At 35.8% G+C, this 23,210-nt stretch overlaps 1 protein-coding gene and 1 long non-coding RNA gene across 2 annotated transcripts in view; both read right to left on the reverse strand.

Annotated features, from left to right (window-relative positions):
• Nucleotides 1-23,210, reverse strand: part of LOC127866013 (uncharacterized) — a 189,062-nt gene that overhangs the window by 154,295 nt on the left and 11,557 nt on the right. The window lies entirely within an intron of this gene.
• Nucleotides 2,044-7,481, reverse strand: LOC127864756 (uncharacterized). Its single transcript, XR_008042276.1, has 3 exons — nt 7,383-7,481; nt 5,787-5,852; nt 2,044-2,202 (listed from the first exon to the last, which is right to left on the reverse strand). It is a non-coding gene; the product is annotated as an uncharacterized LOC127864756 (long non-coding RNA).

Consider the following 23,210-nt stretch of genomic DNA (forward strand, 5'->3'; position numbering starts at 1 on the left):
CATGGATGTATTGTGCTCTGTGTGTTCACAGCATAGTCATTACTGCCTTTCTGTGTCAGCATGGATATATCTTGCTCTGGGTGTTCACTGCATAGTCATTACTGCCTTTCTGTGTCAGCATAGATAAATCTTGCTAGCATAGTCATTACTGCCTTTCTGTGTCAGCATGGATATATCGTGCTCTGGGTGTTCACAGCATAGTCATGACTGCCTTTCTGTTTAAGTATGGATGTATTGTGCTCTGTGTTCATAGCCAAGTCATTACTGCCTTTCTGTGTCAGCATGTATATATCTTGCTCTGGGTGTTCAAAACCAAGTTATAACTGCCTTTCTGTGTCAGCATGGATGTATTGTGCTCTGGGTGTTCACAGCATAGTCATACTGCCTTTCTGTGTCAGCATGGATATATCTTGCTCTGGGTGTTCACAGCATAGTCATTACTGCCTTTCTGTGTCAGCATGGATCTATCTTGCTCTGGGTGTTCACAACCAAGTCATTACTTCCTTACTGTGTCAGCATGGATGTATTGTACTCTGGGTGTTCACAACCAAGTCATTACTGCCTTTCAGTGTCAGCACGGATGTATTGTGCTCTGGGTGTTCAAAAGTCCGTTCTATTATGATATTTTTGCTGCTGAGAGGACAATCTGGGGCAGTCCGTAACCCTTCTGTTGTCCAAACTATCAACAGCAGAAGTATCCCACTAGGAAAGCTTACGCTTTTATTGTTCCTTGATTTTCTCCCGTTCAATTTCTGTTTGTCCCATAAAGATTGGAACAAGTTATTGAACTTTTTATTCTTCATGATATTTGTTGTGATGTCCAACAGCAACAACTGACTGTTAGCGTTACCATAACTACTGCTATAACTTTTCGTGTCTGTAACACTCGTCCCTTTCAGGCCCACGCGGAACTCCAGCTTAATAAAACTACACAGGCTTATGTTTGGAAAACTTGACGTGGGCATTGCGTTTGTTCAAAATAGAATCATGCTCAGAATTTCCTGCAGAACGGAGTTGTTCAACGATGCTGACTTTTTGAGGCAGGAGGTCAAGGGGGAGGAGTTAGAAGTCAAGGAAGGGGAAGGGTCGTTCTGGACTGGGGCTCCTGCAGGCGTGACTGGTGCGGTTTCTGGGCCAACTCGATATCAATGCTGGTGCTCTGCTGAAAACAACAACAACACAGTGGGTGATAGGAACTTTTAACAAATTATTTTACAATCTATAACAAACTATGCCTCTTGACTGGCTGTGAAGGTTTGCAACAACATGAATTTCTAATCTGGCATTTTATTGGTTCCTTGTCCTTAATAGCATGAACATAAATACAATTAAGTCATTTTGTATAGAAACAAGAAAAGTGTTGGCTAATGCTATACTTATCTGTAGATTTATATCTATAATCTTTACTCCATTTCCAGAAATGTATTTTCATAAGCCAATATGCGGATCACTAATGTTAGACAGTGTTGTCACAGATTAGCATGTGAAATTCACATAAGCTAATAAGGGAGGGTACTTTCTGACTAGACTGGATTTTCATAAAGAGGATTATTTGTTCAATGAAAAATACCTTTAAGAGGAAAGTGTTGTCCATGATTAGCCTGTGCGGACTGCACAGGCTAATCTGTGACAACAATTTAAGCACATGCAATTGGCCTCATTTTTCCACATCACAGCTTATTTGTCTATTAGCCAATTTTTTGCTGCATAACAAAAAGAAGAAAAACCATCTGGTTAAAAATTTAATATTTTTTAATTGTACTTATTCTATTAATCACATTACTTTTAAAATGCAATTAGTTATGTTTTATTGTTAATATATGTTTCAATAAATGGGAGGAAACAATATTAATATTTAATAATAATATTAATGTCTCACCAACGTTGCAAAACACACACACACATATTATTTTACCTTGCCTTTACTGATCTTTGATGGTTAAAATCTGTTTAAATTCACACTAGAAAGTCAATCAACATGTAAGTTGTAAGACATAATAAAAATAAATAAAATATTAAACAACTTAAGGGCAACAACTCACTGCTGGTGCAGATCTAAAGTTCTCTCCCTTGTTAGTCTCAGCTAAAATGTCCTTCATGTTGCAATACGAGGACATGGAAAGGCTTCGTCACCCTCACATCGCTGGACTTTGATTTGGCTGAGCCTTTCACTACTCCTTTGTCTTCTGTGCTTAGCAGTTGCTGTAACATTGAGAAAACCAATATGAAGTCTTTTAAACTAGTTAATTAGTAATACACCAGCAATTTTTTTGCCACATTGAAAAAAGTATCTGTACCACACCAATGAAGAAAATTGGCGTAATAATATCAAACATCGGGAAAATTCTATCTTTTAATTTGGGAATTATAGGTCTTTTTCATTGCATGGAACTTAATTGCACACATCCAATCAAAATATATTCTTTGACATGCGTTTTTGTTGAAATGTTCAGTTTCAGTGCTCATTTTATTAGTCCACTTGCATATAAGGAAGTGACTATTACGTGCACTTTATAAAGATGGAAAGAAAAGGCTTTTTTTTCACATACACCTTGGAGTAAAAATTATGTTACAGGCCATTTGCCCTTAATTACTATCATATTACAATACTAGTTTGCCTGTACTTTGATGACGCCCATAAATCTATATTTTCACAGTTACCAATAACAAAACAATATTTTGTCCAAGTTATTTTAAACATTAACTGTGTTTGATATGATATTTTGTGAACAAAATACAGCTTGAAATTTTCAATTTGTGAAAAAATGAGTAGCCAACTGTTTAAAAATGGCAAACTATGTTAAATTGGGAAATTGTGAGCTACTATTAGTATTGCTCAATGTATGTTAAATTTGCATTTATATGTACACCGATGTCTCAATTACCAGTTTTTAATCATAGTGGTTTTTATACCATATTTGTTCTAATCAGAATTTACAAATACCAACAGACTGGAAGCAGACTGAACTTGAGCCATATTTCGGACAACTGGGCTTAATGAATATGTATAGTACCACATAAGCCTGTGCAGTCCACACAGGCTAACTTGAGACGACACTTTCCACCAAGACATGATTTTTGTTTAGAAATAATTTCTTTAAAGCAAAAATTTCCTCAAAAATGTAAAGCATTATCCCTGATAATTCTGAGTGCGCACTGCACAGGCTAATCTGTGGATGGTACATAACATGCATTAAGCACCCTTTTCCCATAACAAGGCTCACCTGGTATCATCTTGTACAACTCTGTAACAGACTGTAGGGGGATTTACTTTGAGCCTCATTCCGAGAAAACAGGGCTTTATAAATTGGGCACTAAGTGTCTGCCCAGATAAGCCTATACAGCCACACAGGCTTATTAGGGACAACACTTTCCGCTAGACAAATTTCTTTTACTTTACCTTCAATTGGGAATTTTAGGAAGTTGTTTGGGAAAAATACATAGTTCCAGCATTTGTTATGGGGCCGATTTTGGCCCCTAAAATTGACAAAACAAGAGCTGTCACCATAGGATGACTTATGCCCCCTATAAATGCTTGATAGAAGTTATGAGCTTTTTTCGAAACCTAAACACAGATTTCGAAACCTAAACGCGGACCCTAAGTTCAAGGTCACAGGGGTCAAAATTTGTGTGCGTATGGAAAGGCCTTGTCCGTATACACATGCATACCAAATATGAAGGTTATTTCTCAAGGGACATAGAAGTTATTAGCTTTTTTCAAATCCTAAACGCAGATTTCGAACCTAAACGCAGACCCTAAGTTCAAGGTCAAGGTCACAGGGGTCAAAATTTGTGTGCGTATGGAAAGGCCTTGTCCGTATACACATGCATACCAAATATGAAGGTTATTTCTCAAGGGACATAGAAGTTATTAGCTTTTTTCAAATCCTAAACGCAGATTTCGAACCTAAACGCAGACCCTAAGTTCAAGGTCAAGGTCACAGGGGTCAAAATTTGTGTGCGTATGGAAAGGCCTTGTCCATATACACATGCATGCCAAATATGAAATTGCTATCGGAAGCGACATAGAAGAGCATTTTTCCAAATCTAAACGTAAAGTGTGACGGACAGACGAACGGACAGTCCTATCACTATATGCCCTCCTTCGGGGGCATAAAAATGTCTAAGAATATCAAAATAAATCAGAAAGCCACATAAACTAGAGAGCGGACAACATGCTTAATCCTTGAAATGCACTAAGTGACCCCAAGACCTAGTTTTTGACCCGGCATGACCCATATTCGAACTTTACCTAGATATTGTCTTGATACAACTTCTTACCAAGTTTAGTAAAGATCAGATGAAAACTACTTCAATTAGAGAGCGGACACCATGCTAAATCCTTGAAATGCACTAAGTGACCCCGTGACCCAGTTTTTGTACCGGCATGACCCATATTCAAACTTGACCTAGAAATTATCTGGATACAACTTCTGACCAAGTTTGGTAAAGATGAGATGAAAACTATTTGAATTAGAGAGCGGACACGAAAAGTGTGACCGACCGACCGACGGACAGTGCGAAAACTATATACCCCCTTTTTTTCGAAATGGGGGCATAAAAACAATAACACAGTATACACATCAAGAACTTAACACCTCCTTGCAAACAGGCTCTATAGAACCAAGGCATTCAAAGCTTAACTAAATATCTCACAACTTTATACAAACTCAACACTGCAAACATGATACATAAAAGAAAAGACACAATTTTAACTTCTATGAAATCATATCATATTTTCACTTCATATTTAGCATTTTTAATACAGAGGTAACACTGTAAAACCATTATTATGCGTTTGGGGCTATTTATTGTTGATTTTAAGGTTTTACCGATCCAAAAATTTATCACAAACACACGGGAAATGAACTGACACAAATTTCTCATTTATTTTTTCAAACTGAGTAATCCACACATTAACTAATAATATGTCCATGAAATACTTTTGTAATCACCAAAATTTGATGAGGAGGAATATCAATGATTTTGCAATATACAAACAATTTAAGAGGATATTTTACCATACAATGTATGTACATTTAATATACAAACAATTTAAGAGGATATTTTACCATATGTACAATATACAAACAATTTAAGCGGATATTTTACCTTATGTAAATTCATTATGTTCTTCAGAGTGAAATGACGTTATGACGGTGCGGTATGACTCTTCAAGAAAAAAACAGCAATAAAGTCATTAATAACGAGATTTAACAAAAATTGTTTTAACCTTTTTCCGCATAGATATCCATCACTGCGTCTCGATTGATTCCTTAATACATTCGTATGAAACCATACTTTTTATGTATTACTGCCAACTTACTACTTTTACTGTTGCTACTCATTACCCGATAATCCCGTATATTCCATTATTAAAAGGACATTCTGATAAATATTTAAGATAAAAGTGCTCAAAATTTCCAAGAAACGCAAACATTCACCATTTGTTGTCAAATTTTGGCATATATGTTACTGTGTAATGATGTGATAAAAACGTCCAATCAGGACGTTTTTTTCCACATAACACGCGTAAATCGCCTGATGTGATGTTCCCGTTTTTATGTATTATAATTATTATATCTCAATCATATTTCAATTAGATCTAACAAAGTATATAACTATCATAAAATGATTGTATTCGTATAATTTGATATATTAGAAAGAATGTTATTAAATTAGTTTTTCCCAAATCAATTGACTTTTCACAGGAAAATATTCCAAAACCACAATGGCATTTTTCCCCAAAATGACAAAGAAAAGGTCTGACAAAGGGTCTGTGTTACCTTCTGCGTATTCAGGTCATCCTTGTCCACCACATCCTCAGCATCGTTGTCCTGACTCAGCAGCCACTGTAGCAGCAGAATAGCTTGATGTATGTCTTGTATGTATATTTAGGACTCAAACAAATTTATAAACAAGAGCACCACATAACGGGTGCCACGCTACGCTAAGAAAGCTCGTCAGATTTTTTTATTTTTATTTTTGAGGTCACAATGACCTTGACCTTTGACCTAGTGACCCAAAATGGGTGTGGCTTGTAGAAGTCATCAAGGTGCATCTACATAGGAAGTTTCAAAGTTGTAGGTGGAAGCACTTTGATTTTAGAGGCAATGTTAAGGTTTTGTTCAAGTTTTATATTAGATGTCACAGTGACCTTGACTTTTGACCTAGTGACCCAAAAATGGGTGTGACCTGTAGAACTCATAAAGGTGCAACTACATAAGAAGTTTCAAAGTTGTAGGTGGAAGCACTTTGATTTTAGAGCCTATGTTAAAGTTTGATATTAAAGGTTTCAGTGACCTTGATCTTTGACCTAGTGAACCAAAAATGGGTGTGGCGTGTAAAACTCATCAAGGTGCATCTACATATGAAGTTTCAAAGTTGTAGTTGGAAGCACTTTGAAGAAATGTTAAGCATGTTGTTTATGTTTTATATTACAGATCGCAGTGACCTTGATCTTTGACCTAGTGACCCAAAAATGGGTGTGGCATGTAGAACTCATCAAGGTGCAACCACATTAAGTTTCAAAGTTGTAGGTGGAAGCACTTTGATTTTTGAGCCTATGTTAAAGTTTGATTTTAGAGGTCAGTGACCTTGACCTTTGACCTAGTGACCCAAAAAATGGGTGTGGCGTGTATAACTCATCAAGGTGCATCTTCATATGAAGTTTCAAAGTTGTAGGTGGAAGCACTTTGATTTTAGAGACAATATTAAGGTTTTAGCACGACGCCTACGTTGGAAGGCAGAAGAGCTGACTATGACAATAGCTCGGGTTTTCTCCAAAAACAGCCTCACTAAAAATGTAACTAACACACATACGTTTATATAAATGTAATGAAAATCAATAACAAATGTTCAACAGCATAAAACATGGAACATTAATAAATCTCACATCAAGTGTTACCTTTCTGTAAACATTGCGTACAATATCAATTTATACCCCTCCAAAGATTACTTAAACAATTTCATATTTTATAAAAAAAAATATTCATCCATATACATTTCTTACATGGCATGGTGTTTATAGAAATGAAAGTCTAAAAATAGCCTCAGTTGCTATGTACATGTGCATATATGTACAAATATTGAATTTTCAGTTGAAATGCTTTGTTTTTTTCATGCGAAGTTTACAAGAACTAAATTTAAGGACCATAATTACACAAATGTTATGCCAACAATACATACTATACATTAGATCTAATGTTCTAACAAAAACCCTCACATTGTATAATCAGAAAACAATATGTGTACATAAATTATTTGTATCTTTAACTACCCACTTAATGTTGTATTGTAACATCACACACTACTATGTTTGTATGCTAAAAAACACATTGTCATTGAAATACTTATCACTAATTACAACAACTAATACATACATGTACACACTATTCCACTCTGAACACCAGGATGTTGTTGTCCCTCCACTGTCCCACAATGATGGATGATGTAGTGCTGCTGTAGCAGACTGACAATGGTCCATTCACTCCATACCACTCCGGAGTAGCCAGCTTACTCTCTCCCTCCCAGCCCACCTGTAGTACAGTGTTGGACGTCCATCCACATACCAGCACCTGGCCTGCAGGTGTCACATGTAGACCACGTGGGCTATATAGTGCTGGGTCTGTGTATGTAGCCAGGAGTGTTCCATCCCTGGCCAGGGTGAGAAGCTTGTTCTGGTCATAGTTTGTAATGTACAGCCTGTCACCTGTGGGACTAACAGCACATCTGTATACTGCAAAACAGATTAACATCAAGATATTGAATTACTGTCAATGTTAAGTAATCTTATTAAACATACTGCAGTGATATTGTATTACGCATATGTTGTTATAAATTGGCCTTTACACATCTAAAATATATGCATACATTTCAATGATTCAATAGTTAAGTGTGACAATAAACTTCAGTAGCAGAGCTATTGTGTTTACGTTTGACATGTTGAAATGCGACTGGTGAGTTAGATATGAATTGAAGCAAAACAATTACGTAGATGGAAACAATAACACATACAGAAACAATTGCACTTTTCAATCAACATGTTTATACCATGTTACTATGTGCAGCATGAATAGATTTCCCACACATGTATACATGTGATAACTATGTACTGAAATTAGTGAAATTGACCAAAGCAGACATAATTCATGTACCGTGTGACAACGTTATTTGTGTTTTTCAAGTGTTTATAAAAAAAAAATATATTCAAAACAGCAGTTATTGACACTTTTCTAGCTAGTTAGTTACAAAACAAATTTCAACAGCAAAATGTTTAAATGAACATAGATCTACTACTATAATAGCAATGAAATGAATACATACATTTGAACACTTCATAAAAGAATACAATCACAAGAGTACCTTTGTTATATGGTGTGATGAAATTATTCAATTTATCAAACATATTGTACATGTACAATCATTTAAAAACCACAAAATTAAGACTTGGTCAGAAAGTGTCTCTTTCCCAGGATCTCAGTGTCTATTTATAGACATGCCATGTAGTGACAGTCAAAGTACTTCATTACTCACGTTTATAAATCAATAATTCTGAATCTTCTTTTGGCTACTGTAGCATTCAAAGGGCACATATGAATTATAGAATAATTACTTTATAATACATCAGGGGGTTTTCTACTATGTAAAAATGGCCTTAAAATGGACCCGATCCCAAACCAATATTGTAAAAAAATATTCCCAATTAAAAAAATAATATTTTTTTTTTATTTGTAGAAAGAAGTGTCTTAAGGTAAAGGCCTAATGTGTCCATATTTGTTGATAAACAAATCTGATTCGGTCCATTTAGTCAATAAAAAATCCCAAATTTGCCATTTTATCTCTTTAACAAATCCCAATTTAACCAGACATCCATTTCTTAAAATGGCTAGAAAACCCCTGCACATATTATGAATGTCGTCAGGATGAATCCACCATGATTCTTACCTGTATCAGTAGCTGATTTATCTTCATAAAGTCTGCAGACCTGTTTGCCATTCAGCGTGTACTTTAACAGAGCAGTACCAGATGCAATAAACAGTTCACCCTGGTGGTGGGCAATACCTATACATTCATGTTGTAACTTAAACTTCCTACCAAGAGTGAGCTGGCTCTGGGTGACTGTAATAAACTGGACATTGTTGCTAGCATTCTTATGCACAGCCACTGCAACCTCACTGGGTGTGATCTGACACATGTCCTGTACATATTTAGTCACATAATAGTGACTCACCACCTGGTACTGCTGGTTCAGCAGCTTTAACCTCTCATTGTACCTGTCTGCGACCAGTACCTGCCCATCAGTCAGAACACATATGCCTGTGATACTACAATAATCTGAATCACTTGGTATTCTCACATTGTGCGCAGTATTACTCTGGACATTAAACACCTTGCCTGACTTTCCCAGCAGAGTCAGTGCCTGCTGTATTATATGCTTACATTTTATGCTGGCTATAATGCAGAGCTCTTTATGATCTCCAATTTTCTCAACAATTTCATGGAATTGTGACAAGTCATTGTGAAGACTGGTGCATTTATGAATAGAACTTGTAAATGACCCTTTAATGCTTATAACTTGAGCTTTCATCTCGTTAAGTTCCTTCGCAGTAATATTATCAAATTTATTCACGATAGAAACAACACTCCTACACATTTTTTCTTTTAAATATTGCTTACTTTTTCCTGATGTACCCACAGAACTATTACCACACTCATCAATATTAGTATTTAAATTGCCACGCATTTGTTCTATCATAACTGCACTATGTTCCTTGTATGTTCTCTGCAATGACTGAACGCTGGCCTCCTGACTGCTCTGTAGGCTTTTTATTTCTCCCAGGACAGTTTCCAGCTCCACTGACAGTCCCTGTAGGTCTGTGGGCTGCGTGTTGGTCAGCTCTCTAATAGGAGTCACTTTACTGCACTGGCTGAAATAAACAATCAATACATGTACATACCAAGGAATAGTCAGTGATATTATGTAATGCTTCAAACAAGTATACATTGTCAAATAAAAACATACATGGACAATAAATGAAAGCTTTTTTCTTAGGCTTAATATGGACTGGAGGTATAAAGATTTGCCCTTTTCTCTTTGTTCTTCCATCTTCGTGACTTTTCTGTTACATTTAACTTATATAAAACCTATTCCTGCAACTTTACGAGAACATTAAACAGGTATGTGAGTTTGCGCACCTCTATATTTTGGTTCTGTTTTTTTTTTCAACATAATTTATACAAAACTTACATTTTAAAATATGTGTCGACTGAAACTTTCCATAAATTATTACCATTGTGTTGATATATTTTGCACACCTGCATATTTTGATATGTCTCTTTTCAACATGCCCAGAGTTATGACCCCTTTTTAGCAAAGAAATTAAATTTTTAAATTGTGTTGTGAGAAACTCACACACAATGTGAAATACCGCACCTTGATATTTTTGTTAAATTTTGTCTTACATAAGGAGAGTAATGGCCCTTTAAGCAAAATATTTTATTTTGTTAATTGTGAGAAGCGTAACTCAAAAAGGATTTTTGATAGAAGGATAGATTGATTGCATTCAGGAACATATTGATCATCAGGTAAACTCCTGCAACTCCATATTTTTGTTAATAATTGTTAAACATTAAGGTAGTAGTGAGACAAATTGGATTGTAGAGGTACATTTGTATCCATGTACTAAGAACAAACTTCTAGTTGCTTATATTGTTTATACAGCTAGTATTGTTAACGTTGAACATGCAAGAAAAGATCATTAATGCTCCCCCACCCCACAAAAACAGGCATGACTTATTATTAAAGTCTATTCCCAACATTTTTAAATAACTAGTGACCTCAAAATCAATAGGGGTCATCTGCAAGTCATGATCAATGTACCTATGAAGTTTCATGATCCTAGCCCCAAGCGTTCTTGAGTTATCATCCGGAAACCACCTGGTGGACGGACCGACAGACCGACCGACAGACCGACCGACCGACATGTGCAAAGCAATAAACCCCCTCTTCTTCGAAGGGGGGCATAATTACAACTCCTGTTACATTCATATGAATGTTGCATTATGATTGGATAATTTTTTCACGTGACCGGTTTTTCATTTTCCGATGAACCCACATTGTATTCAAATTTAAACATGAATATTCATAGCGCTACTTTCTGATCATAAACAAGTTGCCGAAATGTCGTAATGTTTTGCGCGAAACTTGATGACGTTGCTTTTTATTGGTCAATAGCAAATGATGTTATATTTTTTGCGCGAACTTCAACGATATTCCCGGTTGACGGAGATGAAACCAAAACTGAAAATAGATTCATACGCTAAGTTAAAAAGGACTTGTATGGCCCTTGCCACGATAGAATTTCAGCTTTCATTTCATTTTGTGCTGTAATTATAAGAATTGAATAGCATTTTTCTGCATTTTATCAGGGTATGAACTGTCAGGAAAATACGCCTTATTTATACATAAACGCCTTTGAAGTTTATGCAAATTAGGCGTAATTTTCTCGACAGTTCATACACCGCTGAAATGCAGAAAAATGCTTTTCCATTCTTAACTGATTTTTGCAGCAAACACATGCTTTAAGTGTATTCAAATTTAATTATTGAATGCATTTAATGATGGCATTACCATAATATATCTGTACAATGTCCAATGTCCTACAGTGTTATATTATAATTAAAAATCTACTTCAAAGATTATTATTATGGGTATTACAGGTTCTAAAACTGACTTCTAAACATTTATAATTTCATGTTATAAGCTTCTGTGATCTTTTACCTATTGACCTCAAAACAGATTGACCTCTTAATCTTCCTAGATGTAAACATGAAGCATTTTGCATGCCTGTAGGTCAAAGCATTCTCTACATATCCTGTGGAAACGATTGGTCTACAGACCAACCGACAAACAGACCGAAGGACAGATGCAAATCAAAATAACTCCGCATCTTAAAAGAGGTCCTTGATTTCTTAATAAAGACTCAGTATGAACAATCTAGCCTGTGATGAGCGGCTTATAGCATGCCACCTGGTCTACTACATGTATCGCCAAATATGTTTTGTTGTTATTTAACCTATTAAGGTTTGTCACATGATCTATTTGTGGAAAAGAAGACGCCATCGTTTCATGTTTTAAAGGAGGATCCAAGAGATTGGCCTATTGTTTATATGCGATATTGAAATTTTATTAATTAGCAGGCCTAGAGTCAATGATTTTTAAAAATTGGGAATATATGAATAATATTTTGCAATTTACTTTATACTAAACGAAATAAGAAAAATGACAACATCTAAAAAAATTGGTTGAAAATATACTTTAATTTTCTTCTCATTATTTGCAAAGAAAATGGTTCAATGGTAGCAAAGCAACAGTCAATCGCTGTTCAAGAGCTGTTTTCACATTTACAAGAGGGCCATGATGGCCCTGAATCGCTCACCTGACTCATTAAGATCAGATAAAAACTCTATTTTCTACACATGGTTTGTCTATGATTTGACCTAGTTTCTGACCCCAGATGACCCAAATACAATCTCTATCCAGATTTCATCAAGATAAACATTCTGACAAAAATTTCATACAAATTGGATGAAAACTGTGACCTCTATTGTCTACACAAGGTTTTTCTATTATTTGATCTAGTGACCTAGTTTTTGACCCCAGATGACCCAAATACAATCCAAACCAAGATTTCATCCAGATGAACATTCTGACAAAATTTCATAAAGATTGAATGAAAACTGTGACCTCTACTGTCTACACAAACAAATTGTTGACGGACGGCCGGACGCCAGACATCACTCTATCACAAAAGCGCACCCTGTCACTTCGTGACAGCTGAGCTAAAAAGGTTAATTTCCCAATGTTTATGAATTCCAAGACACAAAACACGTTCATGATTGTATTACACACGTTTTTACATTTAAGTGTACTAACATATTAATATTGAACACGGCAGGGGTCTTGATCTGCAATATTTGGGGCCGATATTCGGCCCCATTCCCCCTGTCAAAAGGTATATATTTTTTCCCCATTTCAGACGAAAATTCCCCCTTGGATAAGAAAAAAAATCGTATTGCCGTGTAACCTTTCCGCGCACCTGCTTAAGCTGGTACCGGTTTCTGATTCAATAACAACACTTGATTTAAAATACATCATAAAAGAAAATAGCTGAAAGGCCAGTTTTGGGAACAAAAGCTTATATTTGGATACATATGGTCTTACCATGCAAGAAAATTGAAATTTAATTGAACCAGAAAACACTTAGTCAGATTCAAAGTACCGGTCATGAAATTGACGAAGAGACAGAACTTAAAAAAAAAATGAAGACAAGGGCTGTTTGTAAAACATGCATGCCCCCCATATGGGCTGTCAGTTGTAGTGGCAGCCATTGTGTGAATACGTTTTTTGTTACTGTGACCTTTGACCTAGTGACCTGAAAATCAATAGGGGTCAAATGCCAGTAATGATCGATGTATCTATGAAGTTTGATGATCATAGGCCTATGAGTATTCTTGAGACATCATCCCGAAACAATTTTACTGTGTCGAGTCACCATGACCTTGACCTTTGACCTAGTGACCTGAAAATCAATAGGGGTCATCTGCGAGTCATGATCAATGTACCTATGAAGTTTCATGATCCTAGATGTAAGCGTTCTTGAGTTATCATCCAGAAACCCTTTTACTGTGTCCGAGTCACCGTGACCTTTGACCTAGTGATCTGAAAGTCAATAGGGGTCATCTGTGAGTAATGATCAATGTACCTATGAAGTTTCATGATCCTAGGCGTAAGCGTTCTTGAGTTATCATCCGGAAACCATTTTTCTAAGTTGAGTAACCATGACCTTGACCTTTGACCTAGTGACTTGGAAATCAATAGGGGTCCTCTGCGAGTCATGATCAATGTACCTTTGAAGTTTCATGATCCTAGGCCCAAGCATTCTTGAGTTATCATCCGGAAACCACCTGGTGGACGGACCGACCGACAGACCGACCGACAGACCTACATGTGCAAAGCAATATACCCCCTCTTCTTCGAAGGGGGGCATGATAATATATTTAATTTGTTTACCTTTCAATATCTTGAAATTGACATCCTCAGTTCAATGCTATTGCAGTAAACTGTACTGCCTAACAAAAATAATAAAGCAGAATATGCATATGAATCTGATTATACACAGATTCACTATCATATAAATCAAATCATGTTTGTCTCTTTCCATTTTCGAACGATTCTCATATTAAATGCTTTAACTTTGTGAGTAGGCTGAACTGAAATTTTCCTACACTGCCACTGGTTTCCGTGAGCCACATTCACTGTGCAGATTTCTAATAAACATTTGTTTTTTTTTTATATCTCAAACGTAGTATTTTGCGTTTATTGACGCGCATTAAATTATTCCCTTATAACAATATATATCTGTTGTTAATTTGAATATTATTTATCATTTTCGCCGCTCATCGTAATTTCTCGTCTGCTTGCCACCATCTTGGACATGTATAAAAACAGGCTTCTTAATCGGGATACATTGACTATCGTCGGTATCCTCCGCAGAATATAGAGAGAGATGTGCGGATACATGTAGCAACGTAAAATCGTATTTATTCGGCTACATTCGCGAACACTATTTAAGTCAGTTGTTGTTCGGCGACGACTCGGCAACCTCGATCGGCACTCGTTCTACAAAATTATCGCTAAATGACATTGTAATCTTATTGGCTTTATTGGGAAAATTCTGTCATTTTTTGGGAAATTTTGATCACATTTTTGGGAAAAAACCCATAGATTTTTGCAATTGGGAAGCAGCCGAATATCGACGGCAATTTTGGGCCAAAAAAATCACTGATTTCATGTTATAATCTTCTGTGACCTTTGACCTAAAAATGGATTGACCTCTTAATTTCCCTCGATGTAAACATAAAACATGTTGCCTGACTGTAAGTCAAAGCATTACCTAGATATTGTGGAACACAATTGGTCTACGGACCAATGGACTAAAGAACAGATGCAAAGCAAAATAATCCTGCTATTTCTAAATAAAGTCTGAGTATTAACATTCTAGCCTGTGATAAGGGGCTTATGACATTCAACCCAGCGAGTTTTTTTTCCGCGTAAGCTGTATTAAGCCAGCTTTTCACCCTGACTTGACCTTTGTAAGTGTCCAATAATATTCAAATAAAATTTCCTGCGGCTAGGTACGAATGAATACACTTCATTTATTCCATTGGCTGATTTTAGTATAACACCAGAACATTGGAAACATATCCGCGTCTTTGTAACACTGTTTTAGTGCATGAAACAATTTTATCTCTAATAAAAGGCTCAATAGATAGAACAGTTTTACAAACAATTTTCGACATAAATACAGTTTGTGCGTTCACCTTTTATTTTCAGAGAATTACCAGCGCAAAAGCGTTTATACTAAAGGCTATATTCTCATATTTAGTTCTTACTTGCATTGCATTTCAACCCGCGAGGTTTCGGGTCAATACGCGGCCAGTGTGTGAAAGTCAGAGTTTATATACAGTTCATCACCGGAGTTCGCAGAAGTGGTTGCGATCTTTTCATTGAAGGACAAAATTGGAATCTATGCTATTTTTGTCTGATGGAGTAAATAGTTCGTTTAGTTGCTTTGTCGATATATCAATATTTTAGGCACAGCTGTTGCCTTGGTCGTGTACAGTTGGCGTAAACAAGCCGTCGTTTCAGCAGCAGAATTGTTACCTAACTTTAATGCATTGCATTCCAATCCACAAGGTATCAAGGTCAGTTTGCGGTCAGTTGCAGAAATCTTTATATAAACGCCGTCTCGTAAACTTTGTGCACTTGAAGTCTGTTTTGATCAGAAAGATACTTAATAAAGATATTCAGCGATATTATTGTGGTATGTCAATCATCGATTTTTACCTTTCACACTCACTAATGTTCCTGACGTGCACCTTTTCCCTGCCTATAATACTCGAAAGAGCGGTTGGCAGTATACAGAGATAGATAGATAGATTTTTAATATGTTTTCAACATTTGCATGATAAGGACCAATTTTGATAAAATTAATTAGAAATATTTATCCATTTAGACCAGTGTATTAAGCATGAGCACAATAATTCACTATACTATAATTATGCAATTAAATAAGATTCGAGTATTGCCGGCTGACCTATATGCACTCATTTATTTTCATGTTTCTTGTGTTTTTCTATTCTGTAAATATAGATATCTGAGTAATAATATCACATAAAGCAAAATAAGCCACGAAATCTGGCGCAACACCCCGTAATTGATTTGCTTGTGATGTAGCTAAGAACTGCGCAGAAAAAAGGCATCCGCTACTTTTTATCTCAGAGAGATAACTTTTGATCGTTCATAAACATCGTCCACAATCAACGCCGTATATCTTTTTTAAAGATATTTCTTGTCTTCTTTATATATGTCTAAGTACCTGTTAAAGGTATACTTTCCCAATTGAAGAAAAACAATGAAATTCCAAATTGCTGTCTGAAAATTTCGAAAAAGAAAAGCAAATTCATTCATTTTTTTTCCAAAAATGCATTTTCTGCAAGTTAACAAACAAGTACAAGAGGGCCATGATGGCCCTGTATCACTCCACTGCTGAAAAAAGGCTGAAACAAATATTCTCGGCATGTGCAAATACTTTAATATAGGCCCTATTTAAGCACATGTACACTTTTGTGACCCCCTGGGCTAGGTCAAATTTAACCTCAGGGTCATAATTTGAGCAACTTTGTAGAGGACTACTATATCTCACTACATACAAAATGTGTTAGCCCTAGGTCCTAGAGTTAAGGACAAGAATATTTTTTAAAAATTAACAAATAAGCAAGATTTAAGCGTATATAATGTTTAATTTTGTGACCCGTAGGGCCGGATCAAATTTGAACCAAAGGGCATAATTTGAACAAACTTGGTAGAGGACTATAAGATGTTACTGCATACCAAATTTAGTAGCCATAGCCCGAATGGTTTTCAACAAGAAGATTTTTTTTTAAGATTTTACAAAATAGGCGCTTTATAAGCGTTTATTCAATTGTGTGATCCCCCCAGGCAGGGTCAAAGTTGACCTAAGAGGCATTATTTGAACAAATTCGGTAGAGGTTTATTAGATGTCACTAAATACCAAATATGGTAGCCTTTTAAGTCCAATGGTTATGGACAATAAGATTTTTTAAGTTTTCACAAAATAGGCCCCATATAAGCGTATGTTAAGTACCGGGTATTGTGACCCCCCCCTCCCCCCCCCCCTCAGGGCAGGGTCAAATTTGATCATTTGATCCAAGGGGCATAATTTGAACAAACTTGTTAGAGAACTATTAGATGTCACTACATACCAAATTTGGTAGCCCTATGCCTTATGGTTAAGGACAAGAGAATTTTTTAAGTTTTCACAAAATAGGCACTATATAAGCATAAAATCGATTTTGTGGCCCCCAGGGCAGGGTCAAATTTGAACCCTGGAGCATAATTTCAACAAACTAAGTAGAGGACTATACAATGTCACCACATACTAAATTCTGTAGCCCTAGGCCTAATGGTTATGGACAAGATTTTTTTTTAAGTTTTCACAAAATAGGCATTAAATAAGCATATGTTTAATTTTGTGAGCCCCGGGGCAGGGTCAAATTTGACCCCATGGGCATAATTTGAACAAATTAAGAAGAGAACTACCCATCTGTAGATCGGCCATAGTGATTAGCACTTTTCTATGGAATTCTATAGAAAATGATATGGAATTTTATGGAAATCGATGGAAATCTATGGAATTTGATGGAATTCCATCCATTGGCCAATTTTCCATCTGAAGCTGTAATGGAATTCCATGGAATCTCTCCTAAAATTCCATGCTTTTCTACAGAATACATGGAAAACACTATGGAAAGTTGGACTTAGCCATTTATTTCAATGAAAATCAGATGGAAAATAACATAGACATTTTCTTGGATGGAAATCAATGGAAAATAACTTTGAAAAATTTTGCTGGTTGTCTGAAATGTATTTGTAGTATAATACATGTATTTAAAAGAAAATGCAATAAAGATAATTATAAATTTGTTCCAGAAATTGGAACAGTTCTGGAACTGTTCACAAAACAGAATGTTTTTGAATGTGTGTGTGCATGCCTGTGGTTAAGAGAGTTGGTACTTGATGAAAATGTAAAACCACTCATTTTTTAATATGTACTGTGTGCATGTGTACTTTATGAAAATGTAAAAACACTCATTTTTGAATATGTACTGTGTGCATGTGTGTGGTAAATGATTGATGCCAGATCTTGTTCTTGTTTAACTTCTATGATGAAACCTTTAGTTACATTCACATTTGTTTTTCAAAATCAATAAAATGCCTTTAATCTATAATCTTTTTTTTTCTATTTTATTCCAGCTTTTTATTAAATTCCATAGCTTTTAACAGAATTCCATATAATTCAATGGAATTCCATGGTGTTCTATGGAATTCCACGACGTTCTATGGAATTCCACTGCGTTCTATGGAATTCCATGCCATTCTATGGAATTCCACGGCATTATATGGAATTCCACAGAAATCTATGGAATTACACGGCATTTTTTGGAATTCCATACCATATCAAGTCCCTCTTCTGTTTTTTCTTTCTTTTCCATTGATTGCATGGAATGAGATGGAAAGTTAGTGCCAATACTCCTCGGAATTCCATCTAACGATTTCTATAGAATTAATGGACAAGAAGATTTTTGAAGTTTTCACAAAATAGGCCTTAAATAAGCATAAGTTCAACATAGGGTCAAATTTGACCCCAAGAATACCATTTGAACAAATTTGGTAGAAGACTATTAGATGTCACTACATACCAAATTTGATAGCCCTAGGCCCGATGGTTATGGACGAAAAGATGTGTAAAGTTTTCACAAAATAGACCCTATATAAGCATTACAAATTATTTTTAATTTTGTAACCCCCAGGGCAGGGTCAAATTTGACCCCAGGGGCATAATTTGAACACATTTGGTAGAGGACATTTAGATGTCTCTACATACCAAATTTGATAGCCCTAGGCCCAATGTTTATTGACGACAAGATTTTGAAAGTTTTCACAAAATAGGCCTTATATAAGCAAATTTTCATCTTTGTGACCCCTGGGGCAGGGTCAAATTTGACCCCAGGGGCATAATTTGAACACATTTGAAAGAGGTTCACCCCAGGAACATTCCTGAGAAATTTCATCAGAATTGGACCAGTAGTTTAGGAGAAGAAGATGTTTAAAGGAAAAGTTAATGTACGGACGCATGTTTAACGGACACTTGACCATGACATAAGCCCCGCTGGCCATTGGCCAGTGGAGCTAATAAAATGAGACCTTACACTGAACATGTCAAGCCAAAATGAATGTAAATCAATATTGGAGTTGATTTTTACTTTTAATACCAAGCAATTAATGAAAACCTATAATTCACTATCGGAAGATTTAACTATGTGAATTTTCCCAATTTCACGGGTTTTGCCCCCTAATATTTGCCAATTGATAAGATACAGGTACTTATATTTAGGGAATACATGTCAGCTGCAAACTTGGTCTACTATCTCAAAATATGTTTTGTTGTTATTTAACCTATTGTGATTATTTAGCTTTTGTTGTTGTCACATGATCTATTCATGGCAAAGAAAATACGCCATTATAAATTGTTTTAAAGGAGGATCCAAGAGATTGGTCTAATAAATTGTTTATTTAAATGTGATATTGAAATTTCATACAGTAGCATGCCTAGTGTCAATGATTGTTTTTAAATTGGGTTATATGAATACTATTTTGCAATTAACTTTATACTATACAACATCAGAAAAATGACATTTTTTTTAATTTGTTGAAAATATACTTTACTTTTCTTCTGTTGTAAAATACAGATAAACTGCTTTCCACTAATGTCATCAGCTAGGTACCACTTGTCATTGCTTGTTTCGCCCTTTTAAACCTAGGACAAGCTCTAAGTGGCGGGCGGCAGTGTTGATCAGACACTACCCATTAGTGGATGGCTTCCAGCTACTGGCGTTCCTCCTTAGCCACAGCCAGCTGGAGCTTCTTTCTGCTGCCTGTGATACCTTCTTAATAGCCAGCTTTCTCGCCTGTCCCTCTATTCTCATTATTTGCAAAAAAAATGGTTAAATGGCAGCAAAGCAAGAGCTAATCGCTCTTCATGAACTATTTTCACATTCAAAGTGTTAATTTCCCAATTTTAATGAATTCAAAGACACGAGAGATGTTAATGATTATATTACACACAATTTTTTTTACAGTTAAGTGTACTTAATAGTGAACACAGTGGACTGCACATTTTCAACAGATATACACAGACCAATGTCTAAAGTAACTAGAAATGGCGTGGCAGAGGCCGACGCGTATCTCCACGCTGCATGTTTGACCCAGGGGCGCTCCAGGGTTGGTATTGGGGCCATGCATAGTTGAGGTTGACCATATTAACATAAGAGATGTTCAGTATCAATTTTAAGTAAATCGGTGTAGAAATGAAGAAGTTAATGCAAAATAACCTAAACAAAATGAGTGAAAATCTCTAACCTGGGCCCAGCTCAACCCACATAACTTTTGACCCAGGGGTCAGATCAGAATTCCCAACTGTGCAGTCGCACCTATGCTCATAGCTATCATGTGTGTAAGTTTCAAGGTTCTAGTGCTAATAGTGTAGGAGGAGATAGTAGCCAGAACGGACGGCGGAGATAACCACATAATCCCCACTTTTTTTCCAAAAAGTGTGAGGATAAAAAAATTTGCAAATAATATTCATACTCAAGTAAAAATATATAAAGTAAACTGTTTTCTCAGCAACGAAACATGACAGGTATCACTAAAGATGCCATTTAACAAAACAATTAATTGTAACATGAAAAGTGTAGCAAAAAATTCCTGTAAAAATAATGTATTTTCTTTTACTATCAATAATAATTATTAAAAAAAGAAACCAAACATACACTTGCTAATATTATGTTCTGTAAGTATTATCCGGAACATAAACAAGAGGACCATGGGCCCTACGGCGCTTACCTGAGGCCCAAATGGACTTATATATTATGAAAAGGTGGATTCATGAATATTAAAAGTACTTTGTGAAACATAAATATTTAATTTCTTGGTATATTCTTATTTTCCGCTTTGGCCAAGATATCATTACAACAAAATGTTTTGACCCAAAAGCACATTTTATAATGGTAACAAGATTTTTTTCAAATATGATCTAGTGACCTTGTTTTAGACCCAGTATAAAACTCAGCCGAAATATGATTAGAAAAAATGCTTGTATCCAAGTTCAATTCACAAAGCTTGAACAATAAATATGGCAAAAAAGCGTTAACCAGGTTTTGCTATAGCCATATAGGGAAAACTGTTCCACCCTCTAGTGGCCATGTTTTATTACAAACTGGAACCATTTTCTAACTCAGACATCATTACAACAAATGCTTTGACCAAATTTCCAAATTTCATTAAAATTAGACTTAAAATGTGTTCACAAGGATTAATTATAGCCATATCATAGCCATATATAGGCAATAGATGTGTTGGTCAGAAACACAATGCTCCCTATTGCGCTGCTTTGAATTATTTTTTTTTACCTTTGACCTTGAGAGACCTTGACCTTGAACTTCCACCACTCAAAATGTGCAGCTTCATAAGAACGCCGCTTTGAAAAAAATAATTGACCTTTGACCTTGCAGGATGACCTTGACATTGAGCTTCCACCACTCAAAATGTGCAGCTTCATGAGAATGCTGCTTTGAAATTATTTTTTTTACCTCTGACCTTGAAGGATGACCTTGACCTTGAACTTCCACCACTCAAAATGTACAGCTTCATGAGATACACATGCATGCCGAATATCAAGTTGATATCTTCAATATTGAAAAAGTTATGGCCAATGTTAAAGTTTTGGACGGACAGACGCCATATATTTGACATTTGACCTTGAAGGATGACCTTCACCTTCACCTTTCACCACTCAAAATGTACAGCTCTATGAGATACACATGCATGCCAAATATCAAATTACTATCTTCAATAGTGAAAAAAATATGGCTATTGTTAAATTTTCTAACGGACAGACGCCATATATTTGACATTTGACCTTGAAGGATGACCTTGACCTTCACCTTTCACCACTCAAAATGTTCAGCTACATGAGATAGACATGCATGCCAAATATCAAGTTGCTATCTTCGATAGTGAAAAAGTTATGGCCAATGTTTAAGTTTTTTTCGGACGGTCGGACAGACTGACTGACATACTGACGGACAGTTCAACTGCTATGTGCCACCCTACCAGGGGCATAACAACTGCTCCCCCTAGACAGTCATGTTTTTTCAGCAACCATCTTCGAACTCAGCCAAGTTATCATTAGAACAAATGTTCAGACCATGTTTTTCGAAGATTAGACTAAAAATGTCACTTCTAAAGTGTTCACTAAGTTTCTCTATAGCCATATAAGGAAAATAGCCCCACCTTCTGGCGGACATGTCTTTCGACCATTTTCAAATCAAGTAAGAAATCATAGGAAAACATGTTCTGACAAATTTTCATAAAGATTCAACAGTTAACATGACTTGAGTGTTATCAAGCCTTTTCATTTGACATTAATTTCTACTGGGGTTTTGACCTCACACAACCCAGTTTTGATTTTGGCCATGATAGAGACAAATGTTCTGACAACGTTTCATAATGATTTGACAGTTAATATGACTTTTGGAGTATTAGCATGCTTTTTCTTTGGTTTGACCTATCCACCTATCTTTTGACTTCACACATCCAAGTTTCGAACTTGGCAATGATATTATTTAGACAAAAATTATATTTAGACAAAATTTAATGTTCTGACCAAGTTATGAAGCTTGGAAAATAAATATGGCCTCTAGATTGTTCACAAGGTAAATGTTGAAGACACAACAATACTTAAACCTTTGTTTAAGATTAAATAACTTAGAAAAGAACCAAAATTCACTATTCTTAAATAACAAATTAGCATTTTTATATAGTGATTTCGTGCTGTGTATGATAAGGTCATATCTGCAAAAAGTAACCCACATGGAACCTACTGTGGTTTAGTAAACCAAGCTGCTTCGGATCGATACTTCATAGTTATGAATCATGGCAAGTAGCTGCAGTAAAATTGTTTATAATCATGTTTGATTTGTATGGACGTTTGAACATTGTCCCC

The sequence above is a fragment of the Dreissena polymorpha genome, chromosome 1, assembly GCF_020536995.1.
Source record: "Dreissena polymorpha isolate Duluth1 chromosome 1, UMN_Dpol_1.0, whole genome shotgun sequence".
In the NCBI taxonomy this organism is placed as follows: Eukaryota; Metazoa; Mollusca; class Bivalvia; order Myida; family Dreissenidae; genus Dreissena; species Dreissena polymorpha.